Below are 26,303 nucleotides of genomic sequence, written 5' to 3'. Positions count from 1 at the left end.
CACACACTGTCTTAGTCAAGGAATTCAGGATACAGAGAGAGCAGTTGTAGTTGAACGGCAGTTGCTCCAGGCTTTGCATCAGGAAACAGAACCTTTCTCCACAAATAGTTTCTAGAAGTTAAAAAAAAATGCCCATTATATTTACGTTAAAAATCTAAACTTGTGTCAGGGAAAGGATTCATGTATTCACATTGTTAACACTGAGGAAGTCAAGTTCATCAGCCAAAGAAAATATGGAGCTTCATTTATTTATCTCAAGTCAGGAATGATCCATAGCATGCCCTAATAGACTTCGATATGCTGGAAGTAAACGTTTTATTTTCCCATTTTGTGTCATTACAACATCTACCAAGCATAGTGAATTTATTTGGTTATGTGCCTCTGTGGTGACAATAAATGCTTTTCAAACAGTCATTTAGGAAGCTTAAATTACTAGTATGGAATTGTGATGAGAATAAGATCCAGAAACTGCTCAGGTAGGTAGTTTTAAGTATGTGCCCCAAAGGTGAACAGTTTTGATTTTTGACTCTTGTTCTTGGCTAGAAGCCAGAAATGACTTTGGTTCTCTTGGCAATTCTGTCATTGAAGGAGGCCAGAGATGCCACAAGGGAGGTCTGGTTTGTTAATTCTCTTGCCTTAAAAGAGCACCTTGACTAGAAATTCCATCTGAAGATATGGGCAGCCCTGGGAGGCAGCTGGACACCTCATGGATGAGCCAACGATATGGACCAGAATGTCCCCAACTCTATGTCACCCCAGTTCTCCAATAAGTCTTATGAACATCTTTGGGATAATTGCTTGCTGCTGTTGCGATTTTTGGGGGCCCACTTCTGCCGTACAGGGTTCTACCTTTTTTTTCTCTCAATGCCCACCTAAAATCCAGTAATTAGACTTCATCCTGAAACTCAGCATTCAGTAGTCAGTGAATTTCATTCTTTGATGACCCAATGGCTTTGGTGGCCATTGATTTTCTGGAAGCCTGCCCACCATCCTGAGCTACAGCTAGTTTGAGACTGCTGCTTCTATCATTTTCCATGGTGTTTCACTTTCCAGAAAAAAAGCACACAGTGAGAATCAAAGGTATTAATTGAAGTTCCCAGAAAACAAAACAAAAGAATAAAGCCCTCACATTCTCTAATTCTGATTAAGTGATTAGAGATTTATTCCAAGTGGAGAGTTGAAATGTTTCCAGGTCCAAAGACAAACTATTGTAGGGTATTTTACTTAGCCTCTTGAATAGTCATTTGTGGCTTACCGCCAGGTATGGCCAAAAATTCTCGTGATCATTGAGTAAATATTTCAGGTATGTAAAAGGGACCCTTGCTTCCACAAAGCCAAAGGCTGAGATTGTCATCAGAAAGCCTCTGAGACTTAGAGTAGATAGATCCCAACCTTGCTGGAACCTCCACTTGCCCAGTGTTTCCACAATGTTATTGAGGAGCATGTTTCTTAACATCTTAGTGCTCTCAGCATAGAAAATCTGCCAGGCTGCGGTGGCGCATGCCTTTAATCCCAGCACTCGGGAGGCAGAGGCAGGCAGATCTCTGTGAGTTCGAGGCCAGCCTGGTCTCCAAAGAGAGTTCCAGGAAAGGCGCAAAGCTACACAGAAAAACCCTGTCTCAAACAAACAAACAAACAACAACAACAACAACAACAAAAACAAAAATAGAAAAGAAAAGAAAATCCACAAAGATGTTACCACATAGGAATGTGTTTACTGACATAGGGATGTGTTTACTGATGTGGATGACAAGTCTATTTCACTTTCCATGAAAATTTTCCACTGCAGGGTATTGATAGCAATGACCTCCAGACTGGGTTCCTAAGGGCAAGAGTGCCAGCAGCTGTAACTGAACTAAACTATAGCTCTCTGTCCACCATGCTTACTCCTTTCTAATATGCCATTGTTTTTCTTAATTACATTTAATTTTTTTTTTCATTGAAGATATTTCTTTTAAATATAATATGTTCTTATTATGGTTTCTTCTCCCCCAACTCATCCCAGATCATCCCCACTAACCCACTCACCCAAATCTACACCCTTCTTTCTTGCTCTCATCAGGATACCAACAGGCATCTACAAAATTAGTAAGAGGAAAGTAGAGTTAGATAAAAACAAAAGAAAAAAAGCCAAAGAAAAAGCTCGAGATACACATATAGCTACACACATACACACACACACACACATATACACACAAATACACACTCATGCATGCAGGCACTTGCACGCACGTGCGAGCCCACACAGACACACAGACATACAGACACACACATATAAACATACAGATACACACACACACACACACACACACACACACGAACGCACGCACGCACGCACGCACTTGAACATACAGAAATACCATTAAAAACACAAAGCTGTAATCGAAGCCATAATATATACAAAAAGGACCTGTAAAGAAAAAAAAATTAGCCCTGAGACAAAGAACCTCAAAAAAAGCCATTAAGTTATTTTTGTGTTGTGGCTATCTACTATGGCTATCTACCACCTGTTGCCACGAAACAAACATTTTATGTTATTTGTCTCATCAAACATTTCAAACTACCATTTTGTAAGGAAGAGGTCTATGACAGATTTTTCAGTCTACTAGAGATTTATTTTTGCTTATGCACAATGTATTTATAAAAAAGAAAGGAATAAATTATATCAGTCTTAATACAAAGTTCTCAACTCATATATATGTGGAAAATTGATGCTGATGGCAGTGATGGTGATCTTCCTTCAATGACTTCATCTCTGTCAGATCCCCATTTCCTAATAATGCATTGATCTTGAGAAGATACACAATTAAAAAATGGCCTTTACTAAAATACAATAAACTATTTATTTATTTATTTTCTTTTTTTGGTTTTTTTCGAGACAGGGTTTCTCTGTGTAGCTTTGTGCCTTTCCTGGAGCTCACTTGGTAGCCCAGGCTGGCCTCGAACTCATAGAGATCCGCCTGGCTCTGCCTCCCGAGTGCTGGGATTAAAGGCATGGGCCACCATCACTCGGCCAATAAACTCTTTAAAATGTTCTTTTCATATATTCAATGTAAACAAATTTGAATGTTATTTTCAAATCCCTATTTATAAAAAACATCAGGGGAAAATAAAAGCATATATATATGTATATATATTAATGAGACTGCCTACTTTAACATTTACTTGTAACTGGAGTGACACCCAGCTAATATTTTTTCAAATTATGATGACAAAAATTGCAGATGAAACCAAATTATTTCAGCTATGATATGTTGCATTCAAAATTGCAGTTAAGAATTATATTGTCAAATGCCATCTTAAAATATGTATTAATTGCAGGAAATAACTATCTTCATTTTAATTATTGTGGGTTAAAATATATTCTACTTCCTATTAACAAATCAAATTTTAATGATAGATGTTGGGCTGATTATTTTTCAGTAGCATATCCTTTTCTTCCAGTAAACAGACAGAAAAATTTTGATCATGATGTCTAATTAAAATAATGAGGCTATTCATGTCTACTTTTCCTGGAAGCTGAAAGTCAGAGTTGAACACACGCATGGATGTATTTTCTAAAACATTATAATATTCCTTGGCTTTCATTGTTAAGCAATCTCTATTTGTTGCTTTATATTGCATCGATGTATTACAAATATAGGGTGATACTTCAAAACATTCCTCCAACTTGGTTACAATACATTGAGCTCATTTAAATTTTACTTAACTAATTCTTAAAAAGTTCCAGTCATAATTTTTATGTTTCCTGGAATGTATTGTTTGATTTTTTTGGTATTTAAAAGTGCGCATTAGCAGATATATTTGAATAGGAAACATGAAAGAAATTTCTTGGACAAATTGTACATCTTGTTTGATATACCAAGGTGTATGTGTGTGTGTTATGTGTATGTGTTATTATGTGTGTGTGTGTTAGTGTCTGTCACGTGTGTGTGTTATTGTGAGTGTGTATTATTGCATTGTGTGTGGGAGTGTGTGTGTGTGTGTGTGTGTGTGTGTGTGTGTGTGTGCAAGCATGTATGTGTATGTCTGTGTGGAGGTCAGAGGTCAACATCAGGTATCTTCTTCTGTCAGTCTCCACCTCGGTCCTTGAGACAGAATCATCCACTAAATCCAGAGTTCACCATTACAGCAAGATCAGTTAGTGAATAAGCTTCAGGAATTGTGCTGAATATGTTTCCCAAGCTAGGTTTACAGGCAAGAGCCACCATCCCAGACTTTCATTTTTAAATGTGTGTGCTTTGGATTTGAACTCAGGGCCTTGGGCTAATGTGGCAAGTGCCTCATTGACTGACCCAGATCCCAGGTTCTTGACTAACTGGTAGACCATTGAGAACAAATATTAATTCTGAAGCAGTGATGTTTCACAAGCCCCTGAAAAAAAAGCTAACTTGTGAAGCTCTCCAATTTAGTAAAACAGACAAAAAAAATTGAAGTACAAGAAAAAACAAAAACAAAAACACATTAGCCACACAACTGTACTGTCAATAATGCTACAGTATTTCAGTATTTCAGAGCTACCAACCAGAGGATGCTGAGAACAGACAAAATGTCCATTGGGGAAAAACATAATATATAGCTGTGACAGTTTGAATCATATGCCCCTCCATCCCCCCACCCCCCCACCCATAGTATGGGGCATTTTGTTGCTTTGTCACTAGCTGATGGCACTTCGGGAAGGCTCAGGAGCTGTGGCCTTGTTGGAGGTAGTCTTGGAGGTTTCAGAAGCCAGTTTTCTGCCCACCGCTTGAGACATGAGCTCTCAGCTCTGGCTGTCACCAGGCCTATCTGCTGCCACATTTCTTTATCATGATAGAGAAGGACTCTCATCCCCCTGGAACCTTAAGCCCCAAATGAACTCTGTCTTCTATAAATTGCTTTGCTGGGGTCCTTTGTTCTAGCAATAGGAAAATAACTAAAGCATTGGTTCTGCATTGATGTCTCGGAAGAATGGGGATTGAATCACCTTATTCTTCTGTGAGTCTCCAGACACTCTAATTTCTCCAAGTCTCCTCACCTAGTAAACATGCTTGCATGTGTACTGTGAGTGACTGGTACAGAGTTTCCTCACACACCCAAGTCTATTACCCACCGTGGGAAATGAATGAAAAAAGTCCCCATTTACCTACTCCTGGTGTATGCCCAAACTCCAACAACATACCATTACATGGAGGAATCAGCAGCTGAAAACCTTTCTGTGGGACTTTTTCAAAAAATTGTACGGAGACTGGAAATACATGACTAAAAAGACTGGCTCGTGAAAGACACAAAGCCCAAGAAAAAACCTGGATACAGTGGCAGGTTTCAGATTCCATCCTCTGCTGCAATAACGAATTAAAATAGTATTAGAAAATAAACAGAGATTCTTAACATGGATGGTATTAAGGAACTTTGATCAATCACAAAGCACATTAAACCAGCATCAGTTTTGTGTTCCAAAATTGAGTCTATTAAGATTTTCACAGAACTACAGATACCCTAGGAATGCTGGGAACAGGAGGAATAGTTTTCCCCAGGGAAGAGAACATCAATTGCTTAGCAAATACCAAATGTTCAGCCCTGAAAACATACATACAAGTAACATTATAATACTGAACAGGGAGTGTTTATGAATATATATGTATATGCATGTACATATACGCATGCAATAACAACTACAAAAAGAGACCAAGAATTTGAAAGAGAGCAAGGAGCAGTATAGGGTTTGGAGGGAGGAAGGGAAGGGTTAAATGTTTAAGTATGTTATAATTTCAAAAAGAAAGAAAACTGTGAGAGAATCCTGGAAATGACATTAGCAGTGCCTTCCAGTATGGCTGAAAGCAATATAAAGGACTGTGCTAATGTCTTTGTTTTCCTCAAATTTATAAAATCAAAACAAGGAGCTGAGTTGAGTAGCTAAAATTAATTGTGTGTAAGTGATATAAAGTGATGTGTATGATGAAAATCAACTTTACTTCTTTGGTAAAACATAAAGATAGAAAGAAAAAAGAAATCTGATGCCTTCATCACATGGAAAAGATAAGTAAATGTATGAGCCAACATGCTTGTATTTGCTCAGATGATATCTTAGGGATAAAGGTTCAAGATACCCATTTATTTGTCCAGATTCAAATGTTTTATTTCAATGTGTTTTTGGTCTAGAAAGAATTACACAGAAGTAGTTCACAATGCAAAGAAGTGGTTTGAAACTATTTCTTGATTTTAAAAAAAAGTTTAAATACACATATAAATCTAGAACATCCCTCCTGAAAACACAGGTAGTAAATATTCTCATTAAATATTCATTAAATTCTAGCGCTATCTCTCATTAACAGCAAATTCCATTTAAGAACGTTTGAAGCTCTAGTTACTGGTTCTGGGACCAAAATAATTCTCCCAATTTGAGAACAAGTATCAAGATTCAGAATTGATTTCAGTTAATGAAAATTTGCTGTACACAGGACAGATGTGGAGAAATCCAAATGTGAGAATAACAAACACATAATTTAGACCTCTTCCATTTTTTCCCCTTTTCACAAAGAAGCCTAAAATTTCTTTATTTCTACCAAGGTGTAAAATAAAATGCTCCAGTGCTGTGAATATGCCGTACAGATGTCATTACCTCTTTAGTCTTGGCAGCTCCAGCCCCAGGCAAGATTGCAAAGGAGATTGACGTTGACATCACCAACCATACTATAGGCAGATTTTCCTCCTCTTTAGAGATATTTTTCCCCATTCTTAAGGAACTCTCCATCCTGGTGAAGTTTCCTGACCCCTACCAATTAAATTAGTCTTCAGTGAAGGGATCAGCCTCTAGTGTTCATCCCTCTCTGCCAATTTAAGGCAAGGTATTACTTTACCAAATTCCTTGACATTTTAAGCCATCTTTCTAATTGTGGGTTCTGTGGCTTTGTCCTCTGGAAAAACAAATCAACTACTTAAAGACTCATCTTCTCAAGGAAAAAGCCAGAGCTTCCTTGCTCTCCCTGTGTGTTCTCTCCCCCTCTCACTCCCTATTATATCTTTCTCACTTTCTCCCTCTTTCCTATCCCTCCCTCCCTCTCTTTCTTGCTAGCATCCCTCTGTATGTGTGTGTACGTGTGTATGTGTGTTGTGTGTATGTGGCAGAAAGAAAGGATTTAACAGTGTCATTTTTCTAAGCAAACATGACTGACTGGAAGATTATTGCTCAATTAGTGATTCCTAGGTCACCAATTAATCCCCTGACCACTCAGTCAGTAGTGGCCAAGGATGGCAGTCAATGTACAAGAAGACTGTCATTGTTTGCAGATCTGTCTCTTTGCTTTATGACCAGTGCAACATGTTGTTCAAGCTGAGCCCTGTCAACCTTGATTGTTTCACACCAGATCAGTGAGGCTCCAGCTGTCATTTCCCAGTTATTAATATTGATTTAAATCTGCTATAGTGTCTCCTTGAAGCCTTTCTTCTGGTCACATCTGGTAGGATTGTCTGCACTAGTCAATGTAGTCAACCAGCAATTATCTCATACCCAGCGGCCTCTGTGCCACCATGCAATCAAAACCACAGCTAGACATCCAGCTTCAACCTTGTAGAATGTTACCATTGGTGAAACAGCTCTTTAAAGAGTCTCCTTTCAGTCTGGCTAGACTATAGAATCTGAGAAGGTAAGATATGCAGAGGACCAGGGTAGGTCAAGAATGAGCACCCATTTCATCCTAGTGATGAGAATTCCGGATGGCAGTGACATGTTTTCCATGTAAGCATGAGAAGCAAAGTTCAAACTCCAAAAAACAAAAACAAAACAAAAACACACCAACCAACCAAAACCAAACAAAAAAGGCCAGATGTGGTGGCAAGTGATCAAGATACAGAGCCCCATAGATCTCTGGGCCTCACTAGCCAGCCAGTCTAGCCTAATCTGCAATTCTTGGGTCCTAGTGAAACACCAAATACCTTGTAATACAAGGAGATGGAGAACTTAGTTGTTGAACTCTAACTTCATCCTGCACACACACACACACACACACACACACACACACACACACACACACACACGAGAGAGAGAGAGAGAGAGAGAGAAAGAGAGAGAGAGAGAACACTGCCCTCCACATATATATATCTTTGAAATTCAGAAATCACTTTCAGTGAAAATGAATTAAGAATAAAATATATCTTTTGATTGATATGTCATTTTAAATTATCAAAAGTCTAAAAATAGACTTCTGGAAATAACCCTAATTTATATCTTATATCGAAAAGGGATTAATAAGCTTGAGATAATAAGGAAAACAAAAGCCTCCTTTCTGCTTTTATAGCTATACATTTTACAAGGGAAAATAGGCTTGTATTTATGAAGTCCCAAGTTATTTTATGTGGAAATACATGGGAATTGCTTCTGGACACAAATACATTTTCTTTTGTTGTCTCTCCTGGGATTTTAGGCAGGATAATCTTATTGTTTGGAGGAAATTTTGCAAAGAATTTGAAAAGCATTTATTTATACTTTGATTCTTTGCTTTTCACTTTTTCTGGTGTGTATTTATTCTGCACATTATTATGTTTTCTAAAGATATTTTAATATATCTATTTATTTTGATAATATTTCCCTTTTCCTTAATTCTTTACCTTCCCATTATCCTCCCCTCCTCCCTTTCATTATTCCCATTTCATCCCCTTAGACATTTTTATATCATAAATACATATATGATTTATTTATTTATATAAAAATCTAGACTATATTTGAGAAAAGATTTTTCCCTCTGAATCAGATTCATTTGCTTAACATGATGGTCTCCATATGCATCTGTTTTCTTACAAATGGTACAATCTCCTTCTCTGTGAAATCCTTTGTGGCTGTGTAAATCCTGTCATGTATATGTGCCACACTTGCTTTATCAAGTGTGTTTTCTCTTGACACACACCTAGTCTGTCTCCATAAATTTTCTATTGAGAACACCACTGTAGTCAACATAGAATCTAAGTACCTCTTCTATGTGTTGACCAGAGTTCTTCATATACATCCTGGGAAATGGTAGAGAGCCAGCATAACCTAGACTCACTTTTAGTTTTCTGTTGAAACTCTGTTGTTCACAGTGGCTAAATAAGTTTGCATTACCACAATTGATTTATATGGGTTTCACTTGTCCACATCCTCACCAAACATCATTTGTTCTCAATGACTACATTTCTGAGAAAAGATGGACTTGCAGAAGTATTTTAATTATTTTAATTTGTATTTTCCTAAAAGATATTGAGGTTGATTTTTCATACATTTATTGGCCATTTCTACTTCATCTTTTTGGAACCATCTGTTCATTATTAGCCCATTCATTCACTTGGTGGTTTTAGCTTTTGCGTTTTGTTTGTTTGTTTGTTTGTTTTTTAGATAGTTGTATATTCTAGGTATCAATCCTCTGTCACATGTATAGTGATCAAACATGTTCTCAAATTCTACCTACTGCATCTTGATCATTTCCTTTCCTCTGCAAGAAGCACTGCAATTTCACAAAATCTCCTTTGTCAGTTCTTGGAATTATTTCCTGAGTGATTGGATTTCTCTTCAGAAAGTTCCTGTATGTATTGAAGTTTTTACCCTGTTTTTCCTCTAATAATTTCAGAGTTTCAGGCCTTATATTAAGATCTTTAATGAATGTGAAGTTGATTTTTGTTCAGGGTGAGAGATGTGGTCAAGTTTCCTTCTGCTCATGAACATTCCATTCTCCCTGCAGGCTTGTTGAAAGGGGAATGTCTTTTGTCCTGTGTATTACCTTAGCATCAATTTTAGAAACTAATTGACTGTGACTACATGTGTTTCAGTGTGGGCCCACTATTCTATTCCACTTTTTAATTCTTTTCATAGAATAATTCAGGTAAAATTGTTACTCATAATATTTAATTTTCATAGCCTTTTGGTCCTTGCTCTTTTCCTCTCTCCTCCTCTTTTTTATTCTCCCTTTTATCTCTCTCTCATCATTCCTTTCTTCCTTCTTTCCTTTCTTCATTTGACACAGCATCTTGATTCTGTAGCTCACATTTATCTTAATACTCGGTCTTCCTGCCTCAGTCTTCCTATGCTGGAATCAAACACTTTTAATAGAATATCTAGCTACATAGCTTTACCTTGTCTTAGAAAATATTCTCTGAAAGTGGAAAACTCTAGATTACATTGCATGGTTGATATGATATCCAGATTTCTATATATAATTATTCATGAGATAGATGAAGAATACATGAAACTTAGCTTCATTTATTGATCAAAATGAAGTAAAACATTAAAAATTTTAACATATGACTTCTAAATGTACTCAAAATAAGACTGATAAAAGAGAAATATAATTAGTATCTCTCCTTTCAGAAGGCTGAAGAAGACAGCTTTCATGTACATAATTGTATTAAGTACAATTATTTTCCTTGTTAAAAAACATGTAATTATGATCATAAATACTGAACATTGAAAAATTTTATCATGACTGCAGAAATTAATTTAAGGTTGGTATGTTGATGAACAACTATTTTCAGCTTTTCATAGATCTTTTCTCTTGGGCATAGCTCCAAGATCCAGTGTCATGACTGATGTGTTTGAACTTGTCAGTATTGAGAGTTGGAAACATCTGATAATTATTTTCCCAAGTGCAACCTAAAAGTCTTTAGTAAAGCCAGGGTATGAATTATAGTGAATTTTGGCTTTTGCATTTTTGCAATATATATTTCAAAATCTTTCTTTCACAGTCATCCTCATGTACAAAAGTCACATTCCAAGTGAGGGATGTAATAAGTCACTTTATCTTTTCAACTATATACACACTGTAAATCTGAGGACCCTATCTTCTCTAGGGAATTGCCTGCCTATGGAAAGTAACTTGCATGTATGTAGATAGTAAAACATGACCTTGGATATCCCAACTAAAACCAAACCAAACCAAACCAAACCAAGCCAAACAAACAAACAAACAAAAAAAAAAACTGGGTAAGGCATAAATGTGAAGGTATGGACAAATAGCCAAGGTCTACGTGGAGAGCATCTTTTTCAGGGAGTTTTTATATTATGGTGATAATGTACTCAAATACATTGGAATTAAGAAGAAATATAGAAAAGGATACTTAAAGGGTAGTTTTTCTTTGATTTGTATAAATGAATACTTCCAGATCAAATTTGTCCCATCCATAGAGAGACTATATTATGATAGGGATTGTTTTTAGTTTTCAATTGTGAAGATAAAATTTTCTAAAGTATTTTTTCAAGTCAGATATACTAGTTTCCTAGAGATATGGCAACACTACATGACTCAAACAGGAGAATTTTACAGCTTCCTTAATTTAGAATCTAGAAGTCAATTTAAAGTTTTGGCAGAGTTAGTCTACTGAGACAAAAAAGACTGTCTTAAAATATTCTCTTTGGCTGTGCATGGCCATGTTCTTTGTGAATATCTTCATATTATGTTTTATCCATAGTTATCTTTGTATACAGATGCTCAAAGAATATGAGTTCTCCAGCATTGGAGCTCATCCCTCATACTAATGACCTCACTTTAACTGATACCATGGCGTCACATCCTGAGGCTCTGGTGGTTACATGTCAACACAGGAGGATAGGAGGATTAGGGAAGCATAATTCAACTAACAGATTTATTGGAGTGTCATTTAAATTGACTCGAATTAAATCATTGAAACTAAATACAAATGCAATCACCACCACAATTAAAATATAGACCTTTTTTTTTTCACCTCAAAATATTCCTTTGAGCTTTCTGATTGCCAACTCTCTGCAGAATGCTGGTGTCTGGTAATGGCTGATTTGCTTTCATTTCTGTATTTTTGTGCCTGTAAGAATGTGTTTCTAATAGTTACTTTTCCCTTACTGTCATATAAAATACCTGACCAAACAAGTCAAGGAAATAAGGGTTTATTTTGGCTCACAGTTTCAGGGATATAAGACATCATGGCAAGAACTGGGGGCAGCTAGCTCATCATAGAGACCATAGCTAGGAAGTAGAGATCAATGGATATTGGTGGTCATTTTCTCCATTTCATTCAGTTCATGACTCAGCCTCTATAGCTGTATTACCCACAGTGATAATTAGTATCTGACTTGGCATTTTCTTTTCTAGTTTGTTGTAAAAGCAGCATTTCACTTCACAGTCCAGGTCAGTCTAAAACTTAATATGTAGCCAAGGCTGCCCTATTGAACTCATGATCTTCCTGCTTCAGACCTCCATCATCCAGCTTGCAGGTCTGCCACCATGCACATCTATTTTCTAGAGGTTGCTTGTCAGTATTGATCAGTCTAGTAGGTTTGTTCTGGTGTCTTTTTTTTTTTTTTTTTCCGAGACAGGGTTTCTCTGTGTAGCTTTGGAGCCTGTCCTGGAACTCACTTATATAGGCCAGGCTGGCCTCAAACTCACAGAGCTCTGCCTGCCACTGCCTGCCAAGTGCTGGAATAAAGGTGTGCACCACTACCACCTGACTTGATCTGATGTCTTACTGTTGAATTGATTTCAATTTTTTCAATTGCTTGTAGCATGGAATGTCTTTTTGGGGGGATTATTTGTTAGTTGCATTTCATTTTTTATGTATTTGCAAATCTTTCACCATTTTATATCATGTTTTTATGTTCCATTCATTTTCACATTTGGAGTTCTCTTTACAGTCTGTTTTGGATAGTATTCTACTTATATAATATTTATTTGTGTGAATTAAAATTATTTGTTTTCATACATGCAAACAGAAATTTAGGTATGTATGGCTTATGGAATGTTAACATAAGATATTTAATTCTTCAAGTGTTTATCAGTAATTTATGGTGAAAATTTTGAAAATCCGAGCCTTCTGATATGTAGGTTCCCCATTTTTCTCTCTTGTTGTCCTACTGGTCAAAAGGTTACCCCAACTTCTTGCTTTTATCTTCTGCGAGTATAAGTTATGGGTTGCTTCTCACTTTCCCCTACATTTTGCTTAAGAGAAAAGATTCTGACTTTAATGACTATCATAATTAATTATCTTCTTCTATCCTGGTAGATTTAAAATTAGCTGGGAGACTAGAGAAACACCTTGTTGTTGTTTGTTGTTGTTGTTGTTGTTGGTGGTGGTGGTGTGTGTGTGTGTGTGTGTGTGTGTCCAGAAATTTCCAAAGAGGCTTAACCATGGAGAGAAGACCCACCCTGCATGTAGAACATATTGCATTTATGATCCAGGGACAGAGATGGAATCAGGTGGTTGAAAAGGAGAAATTCAGCTGTAGGTCAACATTTCCCTTTCTACAACTTCTTGTCCACCACAGAAAGGCTCTTCCACACATGTTGCTGTGGTCTATGGATCTTGTTTGTGTGCTAGCATGTTCCAGAGTCTACAAGCATGTTTTGCCTGCTTTCTGAGGAGAGCTAGCTAATTTCTGGATAGTTAACATCTTTGCCAGAGATTTCTTGCACACTCTATTCAAGTCCTGGGTCTTTCTCAAGTAGTAGTCTGCAGAAAGGAGCAAGTAGGTATTCAAGATCTTTTTGATTTGTTTGAAAATAACAAGTTAATCGATCTTTAGCTCATAACTGTTGAAATTTCATGAGGATTCTCTTTTTCCATTTTTTATGATCTTGAGATCTTTTTTCTGTCTTCAATAGTGAGACAATTTTTTACATGATATTCATTTCTTAACCCCTCACTATTTACTATAGCCTAAATAAAATATCACACTATTTACATAAAATATATTACAAAAACTATAAAATTCCATTTATGTGACATTGTATATTATATTTTATAAGAGGATATTACAGCAAGAAAAAAGTTCAAAGAAAACAGATAAAAATTACAGAAACAAGAATTTTTCAAAAGATACACTCACCTTTGACAAAGAGAAAATTTAAGGTATAGGTTTCTTACTTGTGTGTGTATGCTTATATTTCACTATTAGTTACATCATATTCCAATTTCTATGCATACCAGAGTGGTGTTTCTAAAATTAGTATATGACTGTCATCTACTTGCTTCTGATCTTTGGTAGCTGCCTGTTGCCTTTTTTCTTTGGCCTTAGAGAAACCCCAGTATTGACTCACTCTTCAATTTTAGCTATGTTGCTCTTACTGCATTTCACACTCTGCCCCCACTGACCACATTTCAGTCACTCAGAGGCATTTTAATGTTCCTTCACATGGACTTTGTTCTGGAATACTATTTTAAGATGTGTTACTTTTACTTATGTTGCATTTGTTTAACTCTGTGAAGCTGTGTTACTGTGCCTGTGTAAAACACTTGGTGATCTAATAAAGAACTGGCCAACAGCAAGGCAGGAGAAAGGATAGGTGGGGTTGGCAGGTGGAGAGAATATATAGAAGGAGAAAATTGGGAAAAAGAGAGATGGAGAAAGAGTCAGAGAAGAGGAGGACATCAGGGGCCAGCCACCCAGCTATACAACTAGCAAGCCATGGAGTAAGAGTAAGATTTATGGAAGTAAGAGAACAGAAAAAGCCCAGAGGCAAAAGGTACATGGGATAATTTAAGATAAGAAAAAGTGGCTAGAAACCAAGTCAAGCTAAGACTGGGCATTAATAATTAAGAATAAGCCTTTATGTGTAATTTATTTGGGAGCTGGGTGGAGGATCCCCCCAAAAAGAGTTAAAAAAAAAAAACAGAATGGCACCCAATGTGGGGCCTTATTTCCATGTAGGGCTTAAGAAAACTGAAAGCTGAATTTTTTTTTTAAAGGGGAAAAAAGGCTCTTTTAAGAGTTTTGGCCAGACAGATTCTGCAGGCCACTAAGCCCTGGAACAGCCAGTACATTAAGTAGGAACCAAAAAAAATAAGTAAAAAAAAAAAACACCTGCCACAGTGCAAGCATTGGCATTCTAAGGCTCTAGGAAGGTTGAATGCAGTTCCTGGTCAGACAAACCTCCAATTGACCTGAGTTTCATGCATGGTTTTCACGACCTGAATTTTTTGACTATTGAGAACCAAAAAATAGCTGCTAGGATGCATGGGTTGTGAACTGGAGTGCTAAATTGAATGAGTCTAGATATTTTAGAAATACTTTAACTTTTCAAAAGTCAAAAAATATATTTGTCAAATGGAAATCAAAATTGCTTTGGAGTTTTGTTCCTGTAGGAGATGAGAGGCTGTGGATTCCTTCAAAGTTAATATGAATCAGGTTTGATCAGATGAGACCTCCAGAAACTTGACAGGTGATATCTATCAACAAAGGTTATTGCTGGTCTTCCCAGGACTTGATCATTATCTCAAAATTTCTCTCTGTAACCCTAAAGATATTTTGTCAACCAGACAGTAGGAAGAAGTATGGAGAAAACTACACCCACACTCCCAAGAGTCGGAAGGTGTGGATGGTTTTTGGTTATTTGTGTGTTATGGATATTTATTATCATTTAGAGGAATATATGTTTCTACTCTTGTTTAAAGAAATTTTGTATATTGTTAAAAATTTAAGGTTATTTTTGTTACTACATATTTTATATATGTTTCTATTCTTCTTTTTTAAGATATTGTACCTATGCAGGTTATTTTAAAATGTAAGGAAAATTGTAGTTTTTGAAAGCTATTATTATAAACTATATTGGATAATCAGGAAGATAGGTTAGTAGTTAGTCATTTATACCAATCAAATTTGTAGATATGTTAGGTATGCTTTCCAGATAATATAGAGAGATATTTTAGACAGGTAGATGGCCATCAAAACTTTCAAAGACCTATAGAATATGGCATTTAAAATGTTTTGTTAACTTAAATTTTTTCATGACATTGAGACACATCTGTTCCTGGCAGCACCTATTTACTTCAGAGAAAATGATGGGCATTGAAGAAACTCCTTATGGAGTTTGCTTTCACTGTGGCAAGATTAGTCAGTGGACAAAGAAACTGTTCTTGTCATTGACTGCTGACAATGTGCTGTGCAGACTGGACATGCAGGACACATTGGAAAGTGACTGTTGAACTTTGCCAAAACAAGGCAAGACAGTCTTTCAAATTTCCTGCTTCACTGAGAATTCTGCCAGATACTACGGGCCTGTAGACTGGTGATGGATGCCCTAATGTTGCAGAAGGAACTTGGGTGACTGTCCAGGCAGTCAAATGTCTCTGACATTGCTAGAGTTTTGGAAGTTGTTTGCAATGCACTTTTTGTCTACTCAAATAATATCATCCTTCTGGGGTCTTTGATGGAGTTTAAGACTATATAGTTGTAGTTTTCCTTAGTTATGATAGAGAGTAAATTAGGTATAAAACTTTAGATTCATTAAGATTGGATTGATAACAGAATATTTTCTTTTAAGTTGCCAAACACAAATGAACTGGAATTCATTACACTGTCAATGTAATCCTTACTTGATAATTGTTCTTATTGTGTACATTCTTATTATATTAAAATTAAAAACTTTCTTTTTTTAGACAAAAAGGGAGGAAATGTTGTGGAGTATTATCTTAAGGTGTGTTACTTTTGTTTATGTTGCATTTGTTTAACTCTGTGAAGCTGTGTTATTATGCCTGTGTAAAATACCTGATGAGTTGGTTGGTGGGCCCCCCAAAGTAGAATAAAAATCCCCCAACAACAGACTTTCATGCTTTATTTTTTTATGGTCCTCTATCACAGAATGCTCTTACCTTCTGCAGAATACTAAAAATCACTGTACCATAAGAGTTTCTGCATTTTCTGGCCATAATCTCTCAGTGCTGGAGTTACAGATGTATGTCACCACACTCCTGGATCTGAATTTCCCTATATCTATATAGGCTTCCTTAACCCCTAAGGAATGGATGGCATTCCACAAAAACCTACCTTACACCAATTACAGGACCTATTGATGCTATTTCTTGCTTATTTTTCCATATTACTCTAAAGAACTATAAAGAATGAAAAATTGGGGATTGTGTTCATCTATTGTACTCTGAAAGACCTAAGAAAAAGTATGCTTTTCCTCCCAGCTAGATACAGATCCAAGAACTTACCAAGAATTTTTTGAATGTGAGTGGCTGAGTTGATGTTTTTACTATTTATTAGTGTAATTAATGCCTTTTAAAAATTTGTCTATTTAATATTTGTGAAATACTAGGCAATATCATTTGTTACTCTTTTTCCAGGATAAAGTCCTTATTCTAGAGGACATGGTTAGTTTCTCTTTGAAAAAAACCCTCATTATTCTCTTACTCTATACTTGGTGAGTAATGTCAGTGGGCAGATGCTCATAAAAGAAAACTAGGATTTAAATAAAAGATGACATCAACATACTCAAGTCTCTTTTGAATGATCATTATAGCACACTGACTCATTTCTATCCAATTGTACCACAGAAATAATCATGAGCAAGTTGGACTTTCAGCTTGAATACAGTTGAATAAAAGGACATTCTATTTCAAATGATTATTCACCATCTCACATTTGCTAGTGTATGTGGTACATGTGGTCACCTCACAACAACTTTAACAAATGGAGTGATTCTGTCCTCGTGTGTCCTTCAATCATAAAGACTTTGGTTGAGAATGAAGACTGGTATGTGGTTTCAGGGAGGCATAATCGACAATGGGGATTTTGTCACCGTAGATGGCATTTAATGATTATGATGTGATAACCACGTGACAACTAGTTCTTTCCAAGACGTATTCATTGTCTGACTGACACTGGGGTAGGGTGGGGAGGATAAACCTAAAATAATACTGAAAATGAATTTCAAATAAAATATCAAGATATCAATAAATTCAATGTTCTATTTTTCCCAACTCAAAGCAAAATTCTTAAAATGCTGTAGGTTAAATTGTTCTGGAAGGCACGTGCTATGTCTAGATCTTTGTTGTATCTTGATCCAACAATTTAATAAAAAAAAAAAACCAGAGAAAATTAGAATATTTATTAGTTAGATCATGACACTAAATGTTGGAGTCTAAAGCAATTGCTGTTGATTTGTTTTATAGATTACAATGTTTAAATGTTATTTATACTTTTTTCTATGTTTCTTTAGAAAATGTAACAATGATATCTGCAAATATCAGGTTCTGATGGCTGGAACTTGCTTCACTATAATCATCCCTGGGGAAGTATCAATGTGGGAAGTAAGTAGGGTTTGATAATTGTTAAAATATCTCATGTCTACTGTATGGAGTTTTATTATACATTTTTTCAACTTGTGTGTGTGTGTGTGTGTGTGTGTGTGTGTGTGTGTGTGTGTATGTGTTTTAATAGAATGGTGACAAATATTTAGAAAACTTCTGCCTGTATGTATTAAAAACCCCTCATGTCTTCTTACTTGTTTTTTTTTTTTTTTTTACAAAGAGAGTGAATATCCTGTCTCCTTATATAAAGCTTTACAATTGGAGGAGTGATAGAATATTTCACTAATAATGTTTGTTAAACCCACATAGCAACACAGAGAATTAGATGGTGACAACATTTTGATTTTTTCCTTCCTTTTTGCAAATTGTAAAATGAAATTCAAAAACCATTTCTTAGAGATTTCTAATGAAATAGCAAATCTTTTCACATTCTTTCATTTGAGTATTTTATCATCATCTTTTCCATCCACCATTCCCTGCTCCTCCCAGATTGCACCCTCACTACCAGCCCAACTTCATGTTCTTTAAAGGAGGCAACAACACCAAAAAAAGCAACTAATTTCTGTTGGGCGACTATTCCTGAGGATGTGCTTGATATTTGTAGTGTCAATCCATGGTTTTCTATTTGCCTGAAGCCATCATTTACAAATACATATTGTTTGGTTATGAGTTGGATTTCAGGCTCACTTTCCATTCTCTCTGCTGGGATATTGTCTGTCTCCAGGTTGTATGGGTCTTGTGCATGCTGCACAGTCTCTGTGATTTCATCTGTGCTTTAGTTCTGTGGGTCTGAAAAATTATTTTCCTAAAATTGCCCACAAGTCTTGAGAGCATCTATCAGCTTGCCTTTTCCCCCTTTTATTTCAAATCATTTGATATTTTCCATATCTGTTATTAATGTCTCGATTTTTCAGGAATCATAAATGGTTGATTTTGCCTATGGAATCCTCATTGACAACTTTCTGATATTGAGAAGTAACTCGTACCCAAGAAAATTTTAAACAAGATAAATAAGTAAAGGAATTGGATGATTTTAAATAATAGGATATAATGATTTAAGGGAAAAGAAAGAAGTATTAATTCAGAGGAATTTGAGAGTAGTGAATGACTATAAGATCTGCAAAGAAGGGTTAGGCGTGTAGGTGCATGTCTTTAATCACAGTGCTCAGCAGTCAGAGGAAGAAGGATTTCTCAGAGTTTGAACCCAGCCTGGTCTACAGATCAAGCTCCAGGACAGCCAGGGTTAAATAGACAGAATGGAACAAATCAAAACAAGACAAACAAACAAAAGTGACTGCAGGTTAATTTTAGGTGGTGGGAATATGGTAGTCAGGTAGGTTTAGGCACTGAGGCTAGGTACGGAATGAACCACTTCAGCCAACTTCAGTCTCCTAGCTTTTACCATTACCCAGTGTCATTTTAGCTTCCAGCACAGATGTAGAATGGGAAACTCCTTTTCTCAGTTTATCAAAAGCATTACAGTACTTTATTTCCTCAGGAGGCAGCATGAAGGAATACATATTAAGGACGAATTTGCATGTGATTATGTCTGGCCATCTGGAATATTCCTACAGAGAATTTGGTAACGTTTTTCTTTTCCTTAAATCTTATCTCCTTTCTCATAAAAATTGTTGATATTCAAGCCTAAGAAAGGCAATATAAAGGAGGTTTGTTTTGTACCAACAGTTTTTACAGCCAAAGGCACTGGAAAAGCAAAATGTACCTCTTTTTAAGTAGTGATAATAATAAAAATGTTTAAACATTAAAAGGGAATAATCATCCTTTTGCCTTGGCAGGGAATGCATGTTCATACCATGTTTAAATAATAGATCTCAGTGGAAATTTTCAGATGGATGTTTGTGACATTAAAGATAAAATAAGCAAGATCCTAGGTCTGATATTCTTCATAGGAGGGAGTTATAGACCTCAAAGGAGAGAAATGGCAAGCGTGATAGTGGCCAGATGATTTACACGAATATTGTCAATTGTGCCCTTGTCTTGAAAGACATTCTGGAAAGGCAAAAAAATTGCATGGCTATAAACAGTCCTTTTACAAAAGGGACTAAGATATTGTACCTGGAGAAGACACCAGGGATCCTGTATTTTTTTGTCACCTAGAAAGTTAAAAAATTAGAAAAAATAATGTTTAATGTATATAGCAAGATCCATTAATTATTTTGTAGAAACATGAAAATAGTTGGGGAAAATGTGGGTAAATGATTAAGTGTTCAGGATTTATTTTTAAATATTTGTTGTTATTTTATATTATGTGCACATGTGTATGTGTGAGTATGGATTTATGCACATGAGTGCAGGGCCCTCAAAGGGAAGAAGAGAGGATCAGATCCCATGGAGCTTAAGTTACTAGAACCTGAACCTGCATCTTCTGCAAGAGCAGTATGGGATCTCTTAATCAATGAACCACCTCAATAGCTCCAGTGTTCAGAATTTTGAAGATCATTTGGCTTCACTTTAAACCTGGATTCATATCTGCATGTATCTCTATGATTTGTCCTTCTTATTGAAAATGGTTGTGAAAAGTGGAGATAAGAGTGAGATATAATAAAGCATGTGATTTTTTAGCATTGGCTCCTACCTGACATCACTTGTTCAATCAGTGTTATCTATTATCATTGCCTCACAGTTCTTCATGACACTGTTAGTAGCTGGTTTTAATATGATGATAAAATAACCACTTTTCTGATCATAATAGTTAAAAACCTAAAAAACCCCTTCATGCTACTCTCAGAATAGCTTTTGGGTTTCAGTTGAGAAATTAGGAGTAGAGTGGAGGTGATTAACAGACTGCCCCCAGACAGTAAGTGTAACTATCTTTTACTGTTCAACTTATACCTGTGCCACATGTGTTTCTTACAATCAAGCATTCAGTGCCTACCCTCTGCAGGTCAGAGGAAAGGTGTATATGAATTCATACAATGTTTTGAGGGTTTATTATATTATTTTCTAATGCAGGAGTGAGTCTGGGTCAGGGTTCTCTAATTATTAATGACGGGCAAAGAGATATGTAGTCACAATTTCTGATCAGATCTTCTCTTAAAATCACCCCAAGTCCTAGACTCTGTGGACATTTGGTTTGTGTATGGCTGTGGAAAGACGGGAACAAATATCCATGACTTTTCTACGCTCTTACCAAATAGAATTGGTCATTAGTACTTTTATGTTTCTCCCTACCTCCATCATTCCACAATTAGATCCCTTCCCAAGAGGGTAAACCTGCTAGCAAACAGAGTGACCCCTTCCACACTAAGTAACTGGGTCACAGTGTTTAGAAGAGTTCCATGGAAGAGGTGAAGTATAAATTCAGAGCAGTCCAGATAAGTTATTCCATTGCTTCTACCTCTGTTAATTCAACATTTGTGCTAATTGCAGAAAGTTGCAAGAAGCCTCATAGGTGCCATAAATCCCACACTGGCTTCTCTCTATAGTGACCACAACAGGGATTATCAGGCAAAAACAAGCAATCCTTGTAAGATTCATAAATCAGAAGGATGCTCAAGAGACTCACAAGGAATTCACTGATGCCCTTCTGCATATGTAGTGTGTTAGATAATTTATTCAGGATGATTACAAGAAGTTGTCCAGGTCCTCTCAGGGTCCATATTTGCAAAGACTAATACTTTTCAAATAAAAGGGTTGAGTTAGGTCCATGAGATTTTGGCAAAACCCAGAGCTCCACATGTAGATAACATATCATGAGGGGCATTTCCCTCACTGGGAGTCAATGGACTTCCCTTTGTTGTGTATATGGTTCACTTAGGAGAAACACTGACAGAATTGAATTATGATAATGTGTAATTTAAAAGTTCTCCAGTTTCCGCTGATGAAAAGAAAACACTAGCTAAAGTTGGACTCAAAAGAAATGAAATGATAAAGAACTCTTGAAGCACAATTAGCACTAGCATATAAAAAGAATTATCTCACAGATACATAGTACATAGTATTTAGTTTTCAACATACAAATTCTATTGATTTTAACACAATTTTATGAATTTACTTTAACATTTTAATTTGACCTTTTAAGTCATTACTGATAATTACCATTTTTGAAATGAGTTAACTGCATTTAAGCATTCCAAAAATATAAAAATCTTTGATGATAAGACAAGGTAAATATGCTCATAAATATATGTAAGGAAAATATTGAATACATTCTAAACCCAAAGAGATTTGAATCTGAAGTCAAAGACAACCTATAAAACTCCTAAGAGCATTAAAATCCATACATATTCTGTACCTTCAATGTTTTCTAATGAGGCATATGAAGAAGCACATTCTCTTTCTTTGGGGTAGAAGTCTTGAAATACAGGAATATGTGAGGTACTGGCAATGATTCTTATGAGCACAAATTACGGAACGGCTTTATATCCAGAGGCGTGGAGGATAGTGCTTGATCTTGCATGGCAATCCTATTAATGATGTATACAAATGTAATAATACAATTTTCCATTTTGTTCGTGATATATCCTATCATATTGCAGTTTTCACTAATGCTTATGCCTTCAGCTAGAATTAAAAGAGGAGTTATTAAAAACCTATAACAATCATTTTGTAATAGTTACATAGTTTCACTCAGTCTATTTAGATACTATTTAGATACTAACATTTTTGAAGAAAAGGCAAAAAAAAAACCCTGATGTAACATTTTCAGGCAAAATATGCATAAATCATCCATCTGAACATTCAAGTGAGAAGTGCAATGTCAGAATAGAAAGCCAAAAGAAAGGTTTGTGCTCACACTCACAGGCTGAGTGTACCAATGGGACTAACACATTTTATGATTGTTATGCCATAAATGTTTATAATGAGAAATGGAATGTTTACAATTTCTTTCATGTTTCAACCATATTCTGAGCCCATTTTTATTGAGGCCTGACCCTACCTTCCTTTATTATCATGCAATGTTCCATTGGTTGTTAGATTTAATTCAATATTGACCTTTGCCTAGTAGCGCTGTACATATGATATTGACTTTTTTGCCCTTTCAGTATCATCCCTAAGACCAGCATCTTCTGACATCCACAGCCAAGCACTGGGCTGAGCTCTGGGAATGCAGTTAAAGAGAGGGAGGAGGGATTGTGTGAGGATGCGGGGGATCAGGATCATGATGGAGAAACCCACTGAGATAGCTGACCCAGGCTCATGGGAGCTCATGAACACTAGACCAACAGCTATGGAGCCTTCATGGGACTGACCTAGGCCCTCTGCATGTTGATGATAGCTGTGTAGCTTGGTCTGTTTGTGAGGCCCCTAGGAGTGGGAACCAATCTGTTCCTGGTTCATGAGCTGGCTTTTTGGAACCTCCTCCCTATGGTGGGATGCCTTGCTCAGCCTTGATTCAGCAGACAGGAGCTTGGTCCTTCCTCAACTTCATATGCCATGCTTTATTGACTCCCATGGGAGGCCTTACCCTTTCTCGAGAGTGGATGGGGAAGTGGGTAGAAAGGAGGTTGGGGGAGGGAATGGGAGGAGAGAAGGGAGGGGAAACTGTGGTTGGTTTGTAAAATAAAAATTTAAAAAAGGCCATCATCTTACCTAATTCCAACCATTTGAGTACTCTGACTGGAACTTGTGTAATATGACACATGCTTTCAGACTATGGTCTATGAGGATGCCGTGACTATCTATAGAGGTGGTTGATGCATCATGACACCTAGTTCTCCTAACTAAATGAAGCCATGTGCTCTGCAGCTTACATAAGTATGTTGGGCTGGTACCTCTAATTTTAATATGTTCTAGATAACTATTTTACCATTGTATTTTTCACTGTCAAATAAAAAAGTAACTATTATAAGTAAAAGTTATGCTAGTCTACAAGACATTTACAAAAAAAAGTATCAGTTTTTCCCATGTTATTATGTTCATTCCCATGTCATTTCTTTTTATTGCAAGTTTTTTAAAACAAAACAGAATTTTTTTTGTAGAGCTGTTATGAACTTGTACCTAATTACAAGCTGCGGGACAAATGGAAAGGAGAATTATTGCCCAGTTAATTTAGTTAGACAATAGATCAGATTATTTTCAATACACCTACATCAATAAGGAAAAACAAAAATTCCAGTTTTGTTCTTTCTATAAAACACAGTAGGCTAATAAATTATCTTTCCTTTTAGAAGTCAGCATAACAGAGAGATTAGGAAGGCTGTCTCAGGTTGAAGTTTATGTTTCTGCTTCTTAAAATATGTAATCATTGGTAAATATCTCTTTCATGTGCAGAACTAGAGTCCAAACAGTTATATATTGGATATGAATTATTTTAAAATTCAAGTTATGTTTTATTAATTTTTCTATGTAGATGAGTATATGTTGGGGCTCAAATGTGCCACAGCCTGCCTGTGGAGGTCACAAAGCAACTGATTGGGGTCTCTTCTCTCCTTCCACCATCTGGATCACAGGAATCAAACTCAGGTTCTTAGAGCAGACATCATCACTTGCTGGGTCATCTTGCTGGTGCCTATTAAACAGAGAATTTTCATGAGGATCTTTCTTTTTTTTTTTTAAAAAAAAAAAAGATTTATTACTTATTATGTATACAGTGTTCTGCATGTATGCCTGCAGGCCAGAAGAGGGCACCAGATCTCATTACAGATGGTTGTGAGCCACCATGTGGTTGCTGGGAATTGAACTCAGGATCTCTGGAAGAGCAGTCAGTGCTCTTAACCTCTGAGCCATCTCTCCAGCCCTCATGAGGATCTTATTGGTGAATGTGCATAGGAGTCTCATGATAACACCTGGTATATAAATACATCCTAATTTAATAGTTATTAATACACAATTGTACAAACACTGTGTATATAGTAAAAGTTATATAATATATTACATATATTTTACTGCACATTTTATATATTATCATATCTGATACATGTATTGATGATCATTGCATTGAAAGGACCCATTTTCTTTATATCTTGATTGTTTCACAAAATAACTTAGATTTGACATAGAGATTAAAGGGCTAGAAGTAGAAAAATAAACCCCTAAAAAACTAATTGATACTGAATGAGGTTTAGAAGATGTCATAGTGGGCTGATAGGAATGATTCTCTCCATTTTCATTGTGGTCCCTGGAGAGAACTGTAAAATATAGTGCCTTTATTTATCTATTTTTCCCCATGTACAACTAAACACAGGCCCCTCTTTTCTTTGACTAAATGTCACTAGTGAGTTTTACTTTATTTTATTTTATTTTACTTCACTTTCACCCAAACACGTTTCTGAAACTGCACTTTATATTTATATTATTTTAAAGCATGTTATGTTGTATATCCTGCTAGCAATGGGAATTATAAAAGAACAGACAATACAATGTGTCCTCCATTGATTGTGGTTAAATCTGTAAGCCATAGAGTTGGCACATTTTTCCTTCAAACAAAGACAACATAGCAATTATTCATATCATTCATACTTTATTGCATTTTTTAATAACTTCCAATGGTTAAGTTATAACAGTTCTGTTATAATTTATTAAAAGTAGCATAATTTAAGCATGATGTTTTTGTTTTTTATGGCTACTTGAAAATTTAGCAATTGCTTTAATATTCTTTTTTTGCTTTAATATTCTTAACTTGATTTTTCATGTATAGATTAATTTAGTTACTGTAGATATTATTAAACAGTACCTATAAAATAGAAGAAATTCAGTATATTCACTTCACTGCAGTTATTGAGAGAAGAATCCTGTGGGTGGATGGAAACCTTGCATGTAATTGAGAGTACAGAGAAGCAGGGGTGTGTGAAGTGGGTCTCATTAACTTGTAAATGCTTTCCAAGTAGTTGGCTTTTCTTTTGCTGGAAACTAATGCTGGTAAATTTCATGACTTCCGTCGTATCTTAGTAAATAACAGTAAATATAATTTCTTAACCAAATAGGCATTCATATATTGCTGGTCATTTATAACTTCTGCATGTTCTAGCAGACATGAAGACATGATATTCCTTTTAGCTTTTTTTTTTTTTTTTTTTTTTTGTGTGTGTGTGTGTTTATGTGTGTGTGTGTGTGTGTGTGTGTGTGTGTGTGTAGGAGGGAAACACTAGTTACAAAATAATTTATTATAACGTGTTATTTGCTAATATATTTATAAAAGAGATTATTAGAATGAGTCATGATTCTTTGGAAACCAGATTCTCCCTGGTGCCTTCCTCACTGTTGGGTAAGTTACTTGTTTTGATGTTAACCATTTCAGACCTCTGGTGACTCATGACTATAAATAACACATTGAATCCTAGTCCAAATTTTTCAGTACATGAAAAACATTGTGAATTTTTTAAAAGGGAATTTTTTAA

At 35.9% G+C, this 26,303-nt stretch overlaps 1 long non-coding RNA gene across 1 annotated transcript in view; it reads right to left on the bottom strand.

The window, feature by feature from the left end:
• Window positions 1-23,888: 23,888 nt before the first annotated feature.
• LOC114686134 overlaps window positions 23,889-26,303 on the bottom strand; it is a 39,389-nt gene continuing 36,974 nt past the window's right edge. Inside the window, exon 5 of the long non-coding RNA XR_003733537.1 lies at window positions 23,889-24,475. This is a non-coding gene — a long non-coding RNA (uncharacterized LOC114686134). The remainder of the gene's footprint in view (window positions 24,476-26,303) is intronic.

Source organism: Peromyscus leucopus, chromosome 8a (genome assembly GCF_004664715.2).
Source record: "Peromyscus leucopus breed LL Stock chromosome 8a, UCI_PerLeu_2.1, whole genome shotgun sequence".
Lineage (NCBI taxonomy): Eukaryota > Metazoa > Chordata > Mammalia > Rodentia > Cricetidae > Peromyscus > Peromyscus leucopus.
This window is presented reverse-complemented; position numbering and strand designations above follow the sequence as displayed.